Genomic DNA, 19105 nt, shown 5'->3' with positions numbered 1-19105 from the left:
GCATCACCACGCCTGGATTTCTTTGGTGTTTTCAAACCAACATTTATCATTTCGTATATAATAGACTTAAAACTTTAATAGATACAATGTATTTGAATCACCCAATCATTTCCTTTTTTCATGCCCATTTTGTCACAGTTCAGTGCTATAATTTGGTTCCTGTGTTCATTTGATCTCAGTGGATCAACAGTCGAATGAAACTTCAGCTACATGTATAAAAGTTTTCATATACTCTTCTAAATTTCCCTCCCTAGATCTGGACTCAGTTATCCTTCAAAAAAATCTCTGGCTCCCTTTCATGGAAAATTGGTTTTAGGAATTATAGTCTGACCTGTGTGTTGTGCATATTAGGTTTGTTTAATCTAAAATGCCATTGCCTTTAAGCTGTTTCAGTCAGCAGAAATAGGAATATATATGATAGAACATATGATACACATTTGCTATCCACTGTTTTACATAATTCATATCTGAATTCTGCTAATTCATGTAAGTATAAATTGTTAAATGCAGTTGAAAGGACACTTTTCAAACAGGCTATTCTTGAGGTTTTTAAATAAATACTCCATTGTTATTTTTTTTTAAATAATTTCTCAATTTTCTGGCTTTAGTATTCTAAGATCACTTTGAGAAGCTTTCTCTATTTTGATACATTTTCCACTACAAACAATGTTAAAATTAAGAAAGTGGAAGAATTAACTTCAGTAAAATATAGAGCTCCAGGGAAAGAATCTTGAATCTTTTATGTGGGCCAGGCAGCACTGACAGGGCTTTATGTATTTAAGTTTTGTTAATATTTCTATGATAGACTTCACAAAGAACTCAGGGAGTGGTAATTATATCTTGAAGTCTTACTCTTCTAAATGGACATTTTCCATTTCTTGGAGAATTTTTATAGTTATAACCCTCACCTGACTACAGGTAACATAACATCTCTTCAGTTTTCTAGGTTTCTCTTAAATATTTCAAAATATCGTGGTTTCCTAAATTATGTATAGAAAATTAATTCTGAATCATCTTGCCAAATCAGTTACAAGTTCACAGGAGAGGCTCCATACTGATTTAACATCACCCAGAAATGAATGGACCCCCCTTTCTGATCTCTGGAATAGAAATCTATCATAGATGGATTTAAACTAGGGACAAATGGAAGACTGCCAATCTATAACCAGAACTGTATAAAGAAGATACAGGAGTTGGGAGCAAATTATACAGAAGGTTAAAAGAATCTGAGGCTAAACAGACTTCACAAGTGTTCACAGAATGCACTTATGTTCATGAATGAGGACAGTCCAGTGACGGAATCAAAGCCAGCCAGATGAGCTCCAGGCAGGAAAGGCAAGTGATAGGAGTCTGGAAATAAAACATCAAAGACCCATGCCTTTCACACACTCTCCTTTTTTCTGGAATATAAGACCACATTTTCACAATTAAAAATAGTCAGTGTTTACTAAAAGCCATATTTTCTTTTAAAGAAGGAAAAGGAAGGAGAGGGGAGCAATGAGAATCACACCTTGATTCTTTAATATTTCAAATTTACAAATCTTGTTTAAGGACCTCTGAGAATTTCCTTGTAGCTGACAGGAAAGAAGCTGGGAAAGGAAGTGTGACCTGAGAGCCAGAAATTAGAAAGCTTTAAATAGCTTTTTAAAATAGGGACTAAAATACAGATTTCAATGTGGCCATAGAGTTTTCCTAATAAAATATTAAGAATCTGTCATATGGTTGAGACTTTCTTGTTGAACATACTGACAACCTTAATATTTAGAGGATGACTTCTTCACAGTTTGGCTTTGCCAAAGAAACTCTTGCACTTCTGCAGCAGATTCTGTTGCACTGGATACCTTACATATGTTATAACAACCTCAAAATCTCCTCAGTTATTATGAACTGGCAGCCCTTCTTATGGATGCATAAACTGAAGTTTAGGAAATTAACTACCAAAAGCTTACCAAAATGAGAATTTGCATATGAGGCCTTCCAACCTCCTTCATAAATTCTGTTAAAAAAAGAAATTTCACACTTTAATGCCTGAGTTTTCTCATTTCACTTTGTGATAATTTTTGCCTCATTAAATTTAAAATTTCTTTTATTAGCCTGGAGACACATTCAAGTTCCATTTTTTTCTTGTTATAAGAATGGCAACATCTGGACAGGCATGGTGTTACACCCATATTTTTGGCTCCTCCAGAGCCTCAGGTAGGGGGATTACAAATTTGAGACCCACCTGGGTGATTTTATGAGACCCTGTCTTAAAATAAATAATAAAATTAAGTGTTGGGGTGTAACTGTGGCAGAGCACTCGCAGCTATGCTCTGAGTTCAAGTCTTTGTAAGAGAGTGAGGGTGAGAATAGGAGTGAGGGGGAGGGAGAGGAGAGAGAAGAAAAGGAAGAGAAGAAAAGAAGGGTGATATCTGTTGGAAACTTGGAACAACTTACTAGATCCAAATCAGGCCTGCATTTCTCAGGAAGGGATATACACATACCTGCACACGAAGAAAATAACAAAGCCCATGCTTTAATTAGAATAAAGATTTATAATGGACAAAACCAAGCTCTTTAATCCAAGATTTTGGGACCTAAATGGTTCTAGGATAATACATTTGCAAAGAAACCTAAACTCCTAAGCTTAAAAAGTCAGAAAGCAGGCAGCAGTGGTTGCTATAGTAGCAAATGTAAACCTGTCCTCTGCGGAGAACAGAAGAGAATAGTTCACTGGCCCCAGGGAAGCTGGTTTTAGGGCTCATTAAGAGACACTGGTGACAGGAGATGTGTAGTTCTGCAAAGACAAAACACAGAAGTGGGTGTCTCTAAGTGCTTTTATTACCATTAGGTAGTAGAGATTAGCACAGACAGCAGGGTACCGATATATATACTATTTTAAAATCCAAGCTACATTTTATAGTCAGCATGATGCAGTGTGCTGTCAATACCACAGTATGACAATAGCCAGGGATTACTGTCATCACCTTCCCTAGGGACAAATTTTATTCATCACATATATTTAAACCACAAATAGAAATCCATAAATGCCAAGGGTTTTACGTATAGTGATTCAAATGTCACAAGTTTAAGTGTATTTCAGATTTAAAGCAAAGCCTCCTAATTTAGTATTCTGAAAATGAGTACACTTATTTATTCCATTTCATACTTTTATAAATGTCAACCTTTTCAAAAATTTTTTAGGCTAAAGATCAAAACCATTAAAATACATTGCTTGAAAGAAACATTGGATAATTTTAGTTACCATTTTCTTGATAATTTCCATCATATTTTCTGCAACTTGGCAGGGTGAAGACAAAGTGTGCGAATGGGTATGAATAGTTCTTTTATCTTCTCCCTTCTCAACCTGCTCCTGAGGATATTTTCTAAAAGTTTAGACAGAATTTATAGAAAGTCTTTCTTCTGAATTTCTTTAACAACTGGCTTTTTAGACTGCAAAACAACTTAATGATGTCGTTTGGTCAGTTTTACTTCCCACCGCTCTTGTAGCAACTCATTTTAATATTTCCTTCCTGAATGTCTATAGAAGACTTCTTTATTTTGAAAAAATTCTGAAACCTTATATTGTCAAAATACGCATTTTGATTATAACATTTAAAAGGGCATTTGTTTACATATATACAATTTCATAACCAACCTTGTTTTCCCTCAATATTAAAAGAATGTTATTCTTTGCTTTCTTACATCCATTTTCATTGTCAGCTCTGATGTCCTGGCCTTTGTTTCTTTGCCGATGTTCTGTAAAGAAACAAGACTGTGACATGCTATGTTAAAAATGGCTGTGTCTTTTATATTCTCAATTTCACGATGGCATTTCCAGGCATGGGTTTTTCTTTGCATATCCTGCTTCGCAGGAAGGCAAGTCTGGCAAGCAAACCCACGTGTACGTGGGCCTTTCCCTGAACTGCTCACACTTCTTGCCGGATGTCTTTACCAAATTGTCCAGAACTTCTCGACCAGAGGTCCATTTATGATAAATGATACATAAGAACTCGTATAAACTCATCAGTTAGAAACGCCTCACGCTGAGAGATACATTTTGCTGTGTTATTCTGAAAATTTTTATTTGCAGTGTCTTTCGGCTTTCTCCTGAAGGATTTTTCCATCCCTAGAACGTTGCACTGGAGCGACATCTTGTGGACGTATAAGGTTATACAGGCAGGTTTTTCCCTGGCTTTACTAGTTGATCCCTTTTCTTGCAACTACTCTGGTCATTGGATGTTTGTAAGTTTTCTTATGCCAAATACCAAAACAAAAGTTTTACTGAATAATAGGTTCATTTACTGATACTAAGAAAAACATTTAGTATTTTTGTAAACATGTTTTCGCAAATAAATAGAGTAACAATTCCAAAGGAGTTCATCATGCACTGATCAAAGTGCAAAACTCCCTAATGAACGCCATTTTGAGAATAACTTAAATTTAATGTCATTCAACATTTGACTATTAGTCGAGTCTTACGCCATGAGGTCCCACATTTTTCAAAAGTGTGAAATATTTTTTGTCCTTTATCATCAATGAGCGCAATCTTAAAAATTAAGCCCAAGAATAGCTCTTTGAAGAACAGAAGTCTTTCTCCAAATTGACAGTGAGTTAATGTCAAATGTTTGTTTTCTAACGTCTTGGTTAGCCCATTATGAATGTTACTGCACCACCATGCACATCCTTCTATCACTGTCATCTAATACCAGGAGTCAAGCATAAAGTTCTCGAACATTTTCTTGATGCAACCATGGTAATAATTATGTTTGTGATACATTTTCTCATGTTTTTAATGATTTACCTCATATGTAGTTAACTATAGAGAACTGAAGACAAAACTTATACAAAACATCAAATATTTTACGTTTGGTTCCTAGCAGAGCCGGTGGTGGTGGACATTTGTTCATTTAGTGAGAGAATGGCCTCAGAGGAGAAGAGCACTGGAGGATGAGGACCGGACAGAGGGATTCGGCTCACATGGCACTATTAAATTCTAAATGCCACTCTTTGAGAGCTGAAAGCATTCATTTATGGCAGTGATGATGAAACTTTTAGAGCTTTCAGTGATAACAAATAGCCCACTGCAGCACACATGCAGTAAGTTCGCCACCACTAATAAAGGGTAAATATAATGGCAGAAATAATTTCTTAATGGTTAATTTTTCTTACTGTACGTTTTTTTCATGAAGCGCTAGCATAGATTAGTGGTATTCTGGTAAGAGCTGAGAACAATAATTTTCAGCTACCCTCCTTCCTTCAATGCCATAGAATTTCTGTGTCTTTGTCATCTTTATGTACTGGGTGATAAGGATAAAAATGTTTTCATTACCAGGTTTAGCAGATACAGATTACTTTGTTTTCTAAATTTGATGAATACAAGGACATTGTATTGACCATTTCCGTAAGAAAGAAACTAACTAACATAATTTATAGCTGGTTTTTAAGAGTTCTTTCTTTCTAGGGATTCCTGGATAACTGGCATTGACTCTTGGCCAACATAAGGTTACGGAAATTATAGTGTTGTGGTTCTTATGGCTATTTTTAAAATTAGTGCTTCTTGGCAATACAGAATTATGAGGTTCATTTCAGTAAATTGCTACATCAATTTAACAAATCTTGATCTTTTTTGTCCCATCCCCCCTCCCTCTGATCCCTTCCCCATCCCCAAAAGTCTACCTCTTAATTTCCTGACATCAGCCTCTCTCTCTCTCTCTCTCTCTCTCTCCCCCTCTCTCTCTCTCTCTCCTTGGTTTCTTATGTAAGAGAAAACTTGCAGGATCTGAGTCTTGCTTATTTCATTTAACATGATGGTATCCAGTTCTGTCTATTTATTTTTTTGCAAATGACATGATTTCATTCTTTATGGCTGAATAATATTTCATTTTGTACACACACTATATTTTTTTATTCATTCTGGGATTGACAGCATCTGGGCTTAGTTATTGTGAATTGCTTATAGCCAATTTTTTAAACTCACAATTTTTAACTGACATTCTGGGTTAGACAACTTGGTCTCCCTATGGTGCAGAGATATATTAACATTTTGTCTTACAACTTCTGCCTTAAACTTTCTGGAAGCCTAGATTCATTGCATACATCTTGGTCACTCAATCCAGAGAGCATGTGAATAGAAACCTGGGGAGTTAGCACCTGGATCCCCATCCCACCCCGCCAATGTTTACTGAGTTCTGTTATCCATCTCTGAAGGGATCAAATCTGTTGCAATTAAATAAAATCATTCTGTGAATAGAACCCTGTGGGCTCTTATCTGTTAACATTTCTGAACCTGTGAAAGCTTTGCAAAGGCTGGTACAAAACCAAGGAACAAAGTAATATAACTTAAAGCCTACTGATACTTACGTTAGTTCAGGAAGTGAAAGATTCCTCAGCTTGAAACTACTGAAAAAACTCCCAAATTCATCATTCATATATATATATATATATATATATATATGCTGAGATATATACATATATATAGCTGGGACTGAACAGAAAAAGAAATTGGGGAAGAATTCATTTCTTTGAACTTTTAATAACAAAGGCAATAAAGTTATTTTGGATTTAATTCTTTTGGATTGTAAAGTTTTTAGATTTGGACACATTTGCCACTTGCATTTAATTTCTCACAGGGAGAAATATTAATGAAAAACTATATTCATTGCATGAGACATTTCTATGTTTTTGTAAGTTTTTATTTGGCTATTTAGGCAACTTACTATTTGAATATATTGCCATTTTGTTTTATCAAGTATCTTCAGATTTGCTCTGTTAAAATTCTTAAATGGACACAATTTGGATAGAATACAGAGCAAGAGCTAATTTTCAGCTTGATAGCAGACTTGTCTTGGAGACTATTAATACATTATTCTGCTCAATTTCAGATACTTAAGGGACAAGATAAACGCTAACAGCTATTAGACTGTGTAGGTTTGAAAACAAGTCTGAAAATCTTTTGATATTGCTTTTATGATTTAGGAGCTTATGGCTCTTCCCCTTGAATCTAGGCCCTTTTAGTGACTTGTTTATAAAGAACAATTGCATTTGAAGTGGCTAACTCTTGGAGCTAGGTCAGAAAATGCTATATAACTTCCTTCTAGTTCTCTTGGGGCACTTTTTTGAAGACTTGACATAAGCAGCCCAACTACATTGAGATCTTAAGGCTGTTAAGAAATCCTAGGCCACACACATGGGCCGTGTGTAGGTGTTTTGGCAGCAGCACTAGCTGCTAGCACTAGCGCTAGGTCCCATCTGACAGATTTAACCTCCTGGAATCAATCGCTGGACATGTGCCTGCAGACATCTCCAAATGATTCCCCTCCTACATATCTAGTTACTGCCAGCTGTTGAATCACTCTGGCCGAGGATCCAGAGACAGTGAAGAAGAAACAAGGCATTCATATTGCATCATTTTGTGTGCATTCAACAACTGTTGTCCATCACTGACTGATTAGTTATGGAGCATTTGTAACCAGAGTACAGTCTGCAGTCTATCCATAAAGTGATTGTTGGTAAAATCCAGTGGAGGTTGAAACCGGACTTCCCAGATGACACTGTGTTTGCTTCCTCTAGGAGAATAGCTTTATCCTCGATTGGCCATGGGATTAGCACAGAACAGTGAAAAGCTAAACAGTGTTAGGACAGACTTATTCTTCCCCACTTTCGGAATCAGGAGGAGAGACTTTTCTTAAATACCCCTAGTTTTTTAAAATCTGAGTCACTTCCCAAAGGGTGGGAAAGAAGGTAGTGGAAGTGATGTGCTTGTTAGAAATTGGGGAAATGTGTGGATAAACTCACTTCTGTTTTCATTTGTGGGAGCCACTCTAACTACAGGCAAGAAGCATTTTCTTTTTCATTTGACCATGTTATATGCAAAGTGGGCCCATGCTTTTTCACGTAGGAAAAGCATATGGTGCTCCAGATTCTTCTGTTTTTAGAACTAAGGCTCTAAGTCAGCTACCTTCCCCCCAAAATCCACTGTATGTTACTTTCTACAACTCAGTTTAGGAATGAAAGAGATGCTTTGCCCTCCAATAATCTCATTCTTAACCTAGTTTTCATTATTTTTGAAACTCAGCTGAGGATAATAGATACCACTTATTGTGTGTTATGATTTGAGTGTACCTAAAGTTCATGAGTTGGAAATTTAATCTCTAGTGCACTCGTGAAATGATTTATGTCCTTACTGCAGGAATGAGTTGGTTATTGTAAGAGAAATAGAGTTGTTATTAAAGACAAATGAAGACCTTTCTTGCGCTCTCATTTCTTCCTTCTCTCTCCTTTCTGCCTCTGCCATGGGACGGTGTAGCAAAAAAGGTCTCATCAAGTCCACACCTCTGGGCTTTGGTCTTCCCATCCTCATGAACTATAAGCAATCTCTGTTCTTTATTAACTACTCAGTCTCAGAAAATCTGTTTTAGCAACACAAAATGGATGAGAATATTTAGCTTTCTCAGGATGACAAGAAAATTCTTCTATTTATATTAGACAATCAATCATATTTTTACATTGTCATGTGAATTATATGACCACAAGACAGCCTAGACTGTTAATGTTACTTATAGATTATAGTGTATTAAAAATACATACACTATATGACATCTTGTCCTAATCCTTAGAAATGGACTCCAGATGTACGCTTGGAAACCAATTTGTCAATATATCACTATCATATTAAAAGCCTGTTACAAAAGAGCTGAACTTTGCATAACTTCTAGACACTTAAAGTTACCCTTACTTCAGTTACTTCTGAATAGAGCTCATTGTCTGAACAGGTGAGAAAACATTTTCAGATTACCAAAAAAAAAAAGCTCAAATGTCTTCAAATGTGAATCCTTTTTCTATCAAAAAGAAATTTCAAAGGACTGTTGGAAGATTTATTAACTTTTCTCAGAAGGAATTTTAAACAGTTACCCAATGTGTTGTTCTTCTTTCATAATCTAAACCACACTAAGGTTGCACGAAGAACAAAGACTCCAGTCAGAATTCCTAGTGGTGGTTTTTGATCATAAGAAAATTTACATCTTATAACATTACCTTCACAAACAAAAGTTTAGTTCTGATTTCTTATTTTTAGTATTTAGTTCTATGTCTTTGCTATAAATATTTGCTCCTACATTAGTTACTTACTTTTTTTCTCTTTAGCTACACAGATTCTATACCATTAGTGGGTTATTGTTTTTTTAAGACATTAATGGTTTTATTGAAATATAATTGTTAAATTGAAAAACTGTACACATTCATTGTATGTAACTTGATGAGTTTGAACATACGCATACAACAATGAAACCATCACCACAATCAAGATGAAAACAAACCCATTACCTCACACTCCCCTCTTCCCTTTTAAGGTACACTAAATGTGCTAGCTACTCTCTCAACAAAATTTTCAGGTAAATACCCTATTCATAACTGTAAGCTTTGGGTTGTACAGAGGGTCTTTAGAACATATTTATCTTGGCTAACTGACAATTTATACCCATAGAGAAACTTTCCATTTCTCCTTTTTCCTCCAGCTCCTGGTAACCACCATTCTATTCTCCACTTCTATGATTTTGACTATTTTAAGTGCAGAATATAAGTGGAATTAATGCAGCATTTGATCTCTGATGAGCTTATTTTACTTGACATAATGTCCTCAGGGTTAAAGTTGTCACATATGACAGGGTTTCTTCTTTATCAACACCAAATAAAATTCCATTGTATGTTTTAGGCTACTTTCTTCACAGTGATGTAATACCTGAAATAATTAACTTATAAGGAGGAAAATTTATTTTGGCTGACAGTTTCTGAGTTTTTGGGTCATGGTCAGTTGGTCCTGTTGCTTTTGAGCCTGTTGCAAGGCAGGACATAGTGGTGGGAATATGTGGTAGAGGAAATTGCTCACTTCGTGGCAAATGGGAAACAATGAGGGATGTGGAAAGGGACCATGGGCCCAATATTCCCTTCAAGTATACACACTCAGTGATGTAACCTTCTTCCAGGAAGGCCCGTATCTTAATAGTTCTACCACTCCCTGGTGGTGCCACAGCTTGGCATCAAGTCTCACACATTGACCCTTGAGGATAGTCAAGATCCTAACTACAATTATATATTATATCACATTTTCTTTATCCCTTTAACTATTGATGGACATTACGGAAATGACCATGAGAATGCAGATAACTTTTCAAAGTCCCAATTTAAATTCTGTTGTATTTATAAGTAGAGGTGGGATTGTTAGACAACATGGTAGGTAGTTCTACTTTTCTTTTTTGAAGAGATTTTATGGTATTTTTCATAATGTTTTTACCATGTTACATTTACAGCAACATTATATAGGGGTTCTAATTTCACCAAATCTTCATCAAAACTTATCTTTTTTGTGTTTGATAGTACTCCAAAAACATGAGACAATATTTCACTGTAGTTAAAGTTTGCATTTCATTGATGATTTATGATATTGAGCACCTTTTCTTATATCTGATAGCCATTTTTATGTTTTGGAGAAATGTTTAAGTAAATTACACATTTTAAAAATTAGGTTACTTAGGGTGTTTGTTATTCAATTGTAAAATTATATTTTGGATATTAACTGCTTATTTGTGTCCCTGAAGTAAAGATTCAGATAAGACTGTTTTCCACTTGTGTGTATCTAAATGAGACTGTAGTTTAACACTGAAGCTTAAGCATGAGAACTGGGGCATGTGGTAGGCATCCATTTTAGTGACCGGGAGTTCTGTAGTCAACAATGGAGACCAGAATTTCCTAATTTGGCAACTTCATACAACTGTTTTCTCCACTGAATAATTGAGTTCTTTTATCAGTAGCAGTGGTAGGAGTCCCTGTATCAGCAGCTACTGGCAACAGTGACAGCAGATAACCAAAGGTTAGAGAGGCATAGCTTATAAAATGAATAAAAGCTATAAAATGAATAGTAGTAAATACCTTTAACCTAGCAAGAACATAGGAAGGGTATGTGATTTCTGTAATGGAACCCTAACTGGTAAATTCTGTATGTAGTGAAAGCATAAAAACACATGTAGGAATAATAAATTCCAACTCAGGATAGTGGTTTCCCTGGTGTATTAGCTAGGTTTCTCTAAGAGGAATAGAATTGATGTTTTATATATATATATATATATATGTGTGTGTGTGTGTGTGTGTGTGTGTGTATACATATATATATGATTGATGTAAAATATATATAATATTATAAAAGGATTCATTAATTAGGTGGGCTAACAGGATCAGAAGCAGAAGACTCACAATAGCCATCTTTGTGAGCAGAGGGGGAAAGAGTCCAAAATGGCCATCTGCACACTAGAGACCCAGAGCTCGAAATATATGATTAAATTTATAATTACACCTATGTAATATATTAAAACTATTTTGCATACAAACAGAAACACACTAATTTATACTTTTTGTTTATATCTTGCAGTCTGAGAAACTACTTTGAAGGTAATGATACACAGTATATTAACTATTGGCATTCTCTTATTTTGTTATAAAATTTTGTTTTATTTTTTCACAAAATTTATAAAAGAAAAAGAATCAGAGGTCTTGTGTTTGGGTTTTAGCAATTTCAGTCTTGTAGCCAAAGGAGAGAAGGTTCTTCTTCAGGACACACTTAGAAACCCTTAGATTGTTTACACATTTCCAAAGCTGGGAATTTGAATCTTTGAGGTCCTCATTTGCCTTTATTAATCTATCTTCACACTTAGAAGTCTTTAGATTGCTTGTGCATGTCTGAAGCTTGATTTCCCTTTAATAATTTTTCCAGAGATGGTAAGCACAACCAGTCAGCATCATTGTATATCCTACTCTTCCAAAAAAGTTAAAAAGTATTATATATAGAGCCAATAAATTTCTTGCATTTCTCAAGTGGAGAATTATGGTAATCAAATGGATCTATGTTTTCTTTTACTTTAAATAGTTCACACCATGAACTATTAGTATTCTCTTCATTATCAGAAGGAGAGGTCATGGCAACTATATGTTTCCTTGAATTAGAACTTAAACCAGGAACTATGAAACTGAGTACCTAATTATTCTATACAATTTTGCTTTTCTAGATCAACTCTTGGTATCAAAATCTGTATTACAGTTCTCTAGAGAAACATAATCGACATAAAATATATGTCACTGTACAAAGGGATTTATTAGGTAGACTGACAGCATCAGAATTGGAGGAGTCCCAGTGACCATCTGCCCAATGAGAAACACAAAATGGCCATCTCTATGCTGCAGAGCCAGAGGATGCAGTAGTAATCAAAGACTGAAGGCCTGGAAGCTCACTTCAGTCACCAGTACCGATTTGCCAGAAAGTGGAAGAGGACCCCCATGAGCACACAGGAGGTGAGCCACTCCTAGTGCACAAGAGGAGGTCTCAAGGCCACTGTACCCCTCCCCCCACTGTGAGCACAGAGGAGGTGAGTCGCACGTGTGCCAGCATCACTGCTCTCCCCATTGAAATGAGAAGGCATGTAAACAAGTTTCAAAACCAGACTTCCAGATCACCTAAAACAACCCCAAAGGGAAAAGAGATGAAACACTCTGATACTCAACCACCTGGACTCCCTGAACTGGCAGCAGAAGAGGATCTGGAAAAAATGAAATCAGAAATAATTTCTCAGATAACAACAGAGATTGTACCCATAGTGCAAGACATGATTAATAAATCTAGAGAGGACACAGATAAAAAAAAAATAGAGGAGCTGAGGAACATGATGGAATCCCAACACAGAAAACAAATGGAATCCCTAAAACAGATGCAAACAGATTTCCAGGAGATTAAAAACTCCACTGAAAGTCTATGCAGCAGAATGAACAAATGTGAGGACAGAATTTTAGATATAGAAGATAAGATTCCAATTAGTGAACAGGAAAAGAAAAATTTCTTTAAAATTGTAAGGGACCATGAGAAATCAATCCAGCAGCTGATAGACGATGCAAAGAGGAGTAACATAAGAATGATTGGAGTCAATGAAGAAACAGGAGAAAGTGCAGATAATGTAAAACAACTGTTTACAGAAAACTTCCCAAGCAGGGGAAAAGAACTTGACATACAGATAAGTGAAGCATATAGGACTCCAAGTAGCTGTGATAAAAAAAAATCTACACATAGGCATATAATAGTTAAGATTCCAGAAACCCAACAGAAGAACAAAATTCTACAAGCAGTTAGAGAAAAGAAACAAATCACATACAAAGGAAAGCTCATCAGAATCACAGTAGACTTCTCAGTGCAAACCCTCAAGGCAAGAATAACTTGGAGTGATGTATTTCAAGCCCTAAAAGAAAACAACCTCCAACCCAGACTGATGTACCCTGCAAAATTATCTTTCAAAACTGATAGAGAAGTAAGGTACTTTCATGACAAAGAGCACCTTAGGAACTTCATGAATATCAAACCAACACTCCAAAAAATTTTAGACAATATCCTAGGAAAAGACAACGAGTACCACAACCCCAGGAAGCACAGCAGAATGAATCCGTCAGGTGGGACAAATTAAAAGCAAAGGAGGCCAGGTATTTTGCTCAGTGGTTTCGCCACCTGCTGAGCAAGCGTAAGGACCCGAGTTTGATCCCCGGTACCAAAAAAATAAAAAATAAAAATAAAGCAAAAGGGGAGCGGGCCGGGGATTTAGCTCAGTGGTTTCCCAGGTACGAAAAAAAAAAAAAAAGCAAAGGGGGAGAATCCAACAAACAGAAAAAGTCATGACAATGGTAGGTCAGTATGTATGAGTTATAACCATCAATGTTAATAATGGTCTCAATTCACCAATCAAAAGAAATAGACTGGCAGAATGGGTCAAGAAGCAAGATCCAACAATAGCCTGCGTACAAGAAACACATTTAATTCAAAAAGAAACTCATAGTCTGAAAGTTAAAGGGTGGAAAACAATACGCCGTGTGACAGGAACCCCCCCGCTCCCCCCTCCCCCCCAAAAAAGCAGGAGTAGCTAACCACTTTGCAGATGAAGTGGATTTCAAACAAAAGTCTGAAACACTCTGGACCCAAGAATTTCAGATAAGGGATAGTCAACTTGTATGTACAAATCTATTGTGAACATGTGTTTTCCTCTCAAGTAAAAACTTAAGAACAGGAATGTTGATTCTTAACAGTAATACAAGAAATTTCTATATTGTTTTCCAGAATAGTTTTGTCATTTTACATTCACATTAGCAGTATTAGAAAGTTTTAAGTGGTTCACACCTAAGCTGACATTTATTCTTTTAAAATTTTTAACTTCATCTCCCTAGTGAGTGTATAACTCAATCTTGTTATTGTACTGATTAGTATTTTTCTGATTCTATTGTTCCACACCTTTTCTTGTGCTGTACTGGCTATTTATCATCTTCTTGTGTCTACTTTTTAATTAGGTTGTCTATTAATGAGCTATAAGAGTTCTTTACATATTCTGGTCATAGGTTATATGCATTATAAATATGGTCTGTTTAAGGACTAATTTTCATTTTCTTAATGATGTCATTTAAAGTTCTAAATTTTGATGGAATCTCATTTATCAATTTTTTTCTTTTATACATCATGTTTTCTATATCTTAGGAAATTCTTGCCTACCCTAAGTTCATAAACATTTTCCCTTATAATTTCTTCTTAAAGTTTTATAGTTTTAGTCTTTCATATTTAGGTTCATAGATCCTTTCAAGTTATTTGTATGTATGGAAATAAAGGGTTGAGGTTAATTTTTTATATACAGATACCAGGTGTTCTAGTGCCATTTCCTGAAAACACTATTTTTTCCTCTGCTCTTGAATTGAGTTTATGTTCTATAAAATGTTACTGTTAAATAATCTTTCAAAACTCAGTGGACAATATATGTGTTGTTCTATTTCTAAATTCTCTGTTTTATATATGTCTTTCCTTACACCAACCCTGCCTTGATTACTGTAGATTTAGAGGAAGCCTTAAAATTAGGTACTAAATGTCTTCCAATCAACACTGTTTTTTTTTTTCCTTTTTACTTTTCTAGGTCCTTTGTACTCCCACATAACTTTCAAATTTCAATAGCCAATTCTTCATTTACAGCAAGTATATATAGACCTGAATTTTTATATATACCTTGTGTTTTCTAATCCTGCTAAATTCAAATACAAGTTCTAGGGGCTCCTAGAGATTTCTTAGTATTTTCTCTGTAGATGATCATTTCATCCACATATAAAGATTTTGCTTTTGCTGTGCCAATACAATCCTAATGTGCCATTTTATTGCCAGAATATTTTGGTTTAGAACTATGTTTCAAAGTTTAATGGACAGATGAAGAGTAGGCATATCTGGCCTTGTTCCCCACCTTAGGGAGAAAGCATTTTATCTTCTCCATTCATATAAGGCATTTTTGCTGGAAGTATGGAGTACATGTCTTTGATCTGTTGAGAAGGTTCTGTTCTACTTCTAGTCTCCTGATAGCTTTTACCATGAACAGCTGTAGAATTTAGTACAATACTTTTTCTCCAACTAGTGATAGGATCATATGGCTTTTTCTTTTCCTCTGTTAAAATGATGACTTTTAGGGGTGGATCTTCCAATGCTGAACCAACACTGCCATCCCTATAATAAAACCACTTTCTACATCCTGCCAGATCTGACTTCTAATAGTTTGTTTTGTTAAACAAGTTTCTATCTATGTTCATACTTTTTTCTTCTATTATCTTTATCCAGTTTTAGTATTAGCACAATGTTGATTTCCTAAAATGAGGGGAGAAGTGTTCCTTCTTTTTTCTGCTTTAAATGTTTGATATAATTTATCAGTTAAAATGTATATGAGCCTGCAGTTGTCATATAGGTAGGTATTCCAGCTAGGAATATGCTTTCTTTAAATAGGTGCTATTCAAATTTTGTATTTCCTCCAGAGTTAGTTTCATTAATTTGTCTTCCAATGTACTTCATAGAAGTTGTCAAATTTATTTCAAAAAATATTTTTGTAATATGCTTTCTTTATCCTTTTAAATTCTGTAAAATCTGTGGTAATGTCCTCTAAATCTTGATATTGTAATTTTAAAAATGTATAATTGATATTGTGTAATAAGAAGAGAAGGTTTAAAGGAGTAGGGGAAGTGGGAGGGGTAGGGGAAAGGAAGAAAAGGAAAAGAAAAAATATGAGAAAAGGAAAAAATGGAAACAAAGTCTTTGCAAATAGAGAAGGGTGGAGGGGGTGAAGGGAGGGCAGAGGAAGGGGAAAAAATAAGAACCAAGATACATCATGTAAAGGTACATGATCCTAATGATGAATGTAACTGTATTTTATACCTAAAATGTACCAATAAACTTAATAGGGGGAGGGGGAAGTGGAAGAGTCCACATTGAAAGGCTGAAGAGTCTGTGATCAGCAGCTGAAAAAACTAGAGACCAATCTTCCAAGGCAGTAGCGAAGACTGAAGCTTCTCCAAAGAGGGAACAACTCCATATTTCCTTTTTTATTCTATCCAGGATACAAGCCTGGTGGGTGCCATGCTCATCTGGGATGGGTCTGGCCCGCTTAGTTTTGGGCACATATGTGAGTCATCTACAGACAAACCCCGAACTGTGATTTACTAATCTGCTCCAAAGTTCTTCCTCAAAGTAAGTTTACATGTTACAAACATTACAAGTATCAGTGTGATGGAAAGAGAAAAGCATCCAGGAAGGATGATGAAATAACATTGGGGAATACACATAGCTTCATAATATTTTTCTTTAGTCTTAATTTCTTAAATGATTTGTGAGTACTAGGGTATTCATTATATCAATACTTATACTTTTTGTATATAAAATAATTTTCTTAAATAATATGACTGGATAGCCTTTGGGCTTTGGGGTGTGCTTGTCCAGCTAAAGCAAAAGTGATGTCTTCAGTTAATGTCATCTAGATTCTAGGATTTTTCTGTCTAGCGGATAAGAAGGGAAGTGTCAGTTAATCATCTTATTACAGATAGTCTCAATGACATCCCTACACACATAGGCATACATACAAGCACACACACACACATGCACAAAGAATTACATAAGTCTCTTTAAGTATGGGTAATATAAATATGTGCACCCCAGAGTTTTATAAAAACAAATGAATTCCTTGTTCTTTTTAAAATTATAAAACATTATTCCAATATTCTGTCTATGTTTTAAGTACTAGGAATGAGTTGTAAGAAAACCTTGCTTAAAACTCAAATTGCTTAAAACTGAATTCCCTCCTGTCTTGCTTAAATCATTGTGATTATAGACAAATCTTTTAATATTGCTGTGTGGCAGTTTCATCCTCTAGAGAGCATAAAAATATTTATTATCTTAAAGCGATTTTACCATGTATTGTTCACTTGGTTATAAATTATTTATTCTAGAAAGAATTTAAGGAGGTTTATGACCAAAATGACAATGACAATAAAAGCAAAACTTGGCAAAATGGAACAAACACAAGTAACTTTCTCTGTCTTTTGTAGTCCTAATCAAACATTCAGCAGATTACGAAAGAAAAGAGAGCTCTAGATGTTCACTAGAATATTAGTGAAAAGTTGATATAATTTTCATTTTAGGGGACCAGAGGAACTTCTGCTAAATTTAGTGTGGATTTAACCTAGTTGAATAAGGCTGTATAAAATTTCAGTGAAAAATCCCTTTCTCTTTGCTAAGTATGTGCAGATGGAAGTGGTGGGTGTATACTGTGAATAATCAAGATATGGGGGGAAAAATATAGAAGCCGAGATGGGCTACAGAGATTATAACAGACTGAATGCCCCACTGTCAATTATAATATGATGGTATTAGAAAATAGAGCTTCTGATACATGGTTTGGTCATGAGGAAAGAGTCTTTGTTCATGGGATTATGCTTCATAAAAGATGCACAAGAGTCTTTAGTCCTCTTTTGCCATGTGAAGATGCAGGGAGCAGGTGAAAGTCTATAACATAGGAGGTAGCCCCTAAAGAGACACTGAATCTGCCAGTGCCCTTAATCTTGAACTTCTAGCCACTCGAAGTGTAAGAAACAAATTTATGTTATTCAGAAGCTAACCAATGTATGGTGTTCTGTTATAGGAACCCAAATACACTGTATCAAGTCAACTACTTCAGGTTTCTTTTCCATTCTTTGACCTGGATTCATCTCAAAATGCAAGTAACTGAAAGACACAATCACAGAACCTAGAGATGAAGAAAGAATCAAAACTGCTCTCATTCAAGAACCTCTGGACTTGGAGGCCAAAGAGATCCCTCTGTACCTGGTGTGAGCAGAGCTTCATGGAAGTCTCTGGAAGCTCTGAATAATAATAACATAAACACAACAATGTAGAATCTGAAATATTACATACTTCAAGTGAAAAAATTCTTTTTTTCCTCTTTATAAATGTGAAAGAAACTTGTTTTCCTCTGCAATACTTTCATTGTAGGAAATAGAATAGAGATGCTTTATATTTACAAAAATTGCAATGTAAAATACAAATTGAAAAGTAACCTTTTTGATTTTGCTTAACATTATATGAAATGTGCAAAGCAAGAACCAACAAAATTTTCAGAAAAGTGCCTGAAATGGAAGATGTAACATATCAGTGTAATTGATCCATGATGATTTAACACAAAAACATTTGAAAACTATTAGTAACAAAAGTGTATTGATGGATATAAATCAAATTTTAAAGCCAAGATTTGAGAATTCAATTTCCTTACAAATATTCACGGAAAATTTAAAAGATCATTTAGAAGATCAACAAGGACTAGTCTACAAATCACAAATAATAGGAATGGTAAGTAAAGTTGCCACAGTTAGTAAATGAAAATACAGAATGCTCAGGTAGAACTTAATTTAAGACATCTTACATTTGTGTAATTCATTTATCATTATTAGGGCTCCAGTATTTTATCTGGCAACCCAAGATGTATGCATGATATTTTACAACTACCTCTACAATAAAAATTTTACTCCCAAACTTTTATAGAATATAAAATTCAACTATTTCAAATACTGTGTTAGGCAGATTTCCATCGCTGTGATAAAATATCTGAGAAATATTAACATAAGAGGGGAAAAGTTTATTTTGGCTTGAAGTTTCAGAGATGTCAGCCCATAGTCATTTGGCTCAGTAGCTCACAGGCCTGTTGGAAGGCAGTAATCATGGCAGAAGCTCATGGCAAAGCAAAGCTGCTCAGCTCATGGT

General features: G+C 35.2%; 1 pseudogene across 1 annotated transcript in view; it reads left to right on the top strand.

Annotated features, from left to right (window-relative positions):
• The window catches only part of LOC147830033 (DCN1-like protein 4 pseudogene), a 32393-nt pseudogene extending 13525 nt beyond the window's left edge, over positions 1–18868 (top strand). The window contains exon 3 of the transcript XR_015443160.1: positions 17991–18868. The product of XR_015443160.1 is annotated as a DCN1-like protein 4 pseudogene (transcript). The remainder of the gene's footprint in view (positions 1–17990) is intronic.
• Positions 18869–19105: the final 237 nt, after the last annotated feature.

The sequence above is a fragment of the Heterocephalus glaber genome, unplaced genomic scaffold (genome assembly GCF_053883595.1).
Source record: "Heterocephalus glaber isolate CG9 unplaced genomic scaffold, H.glaber_assembly_v1.0 deba00000331, whole genome shotgun sequence".
NCBI classification, from domain to species: Eukaryota; Metazoa; Chordata; class Mammalia; order Rodentia; family Bathyergidae; genus Heterocephalus; species Heterocephalus glaber.
This window is presented reverse-complemented; position numbering and strand designations above follow the sequence as displayed.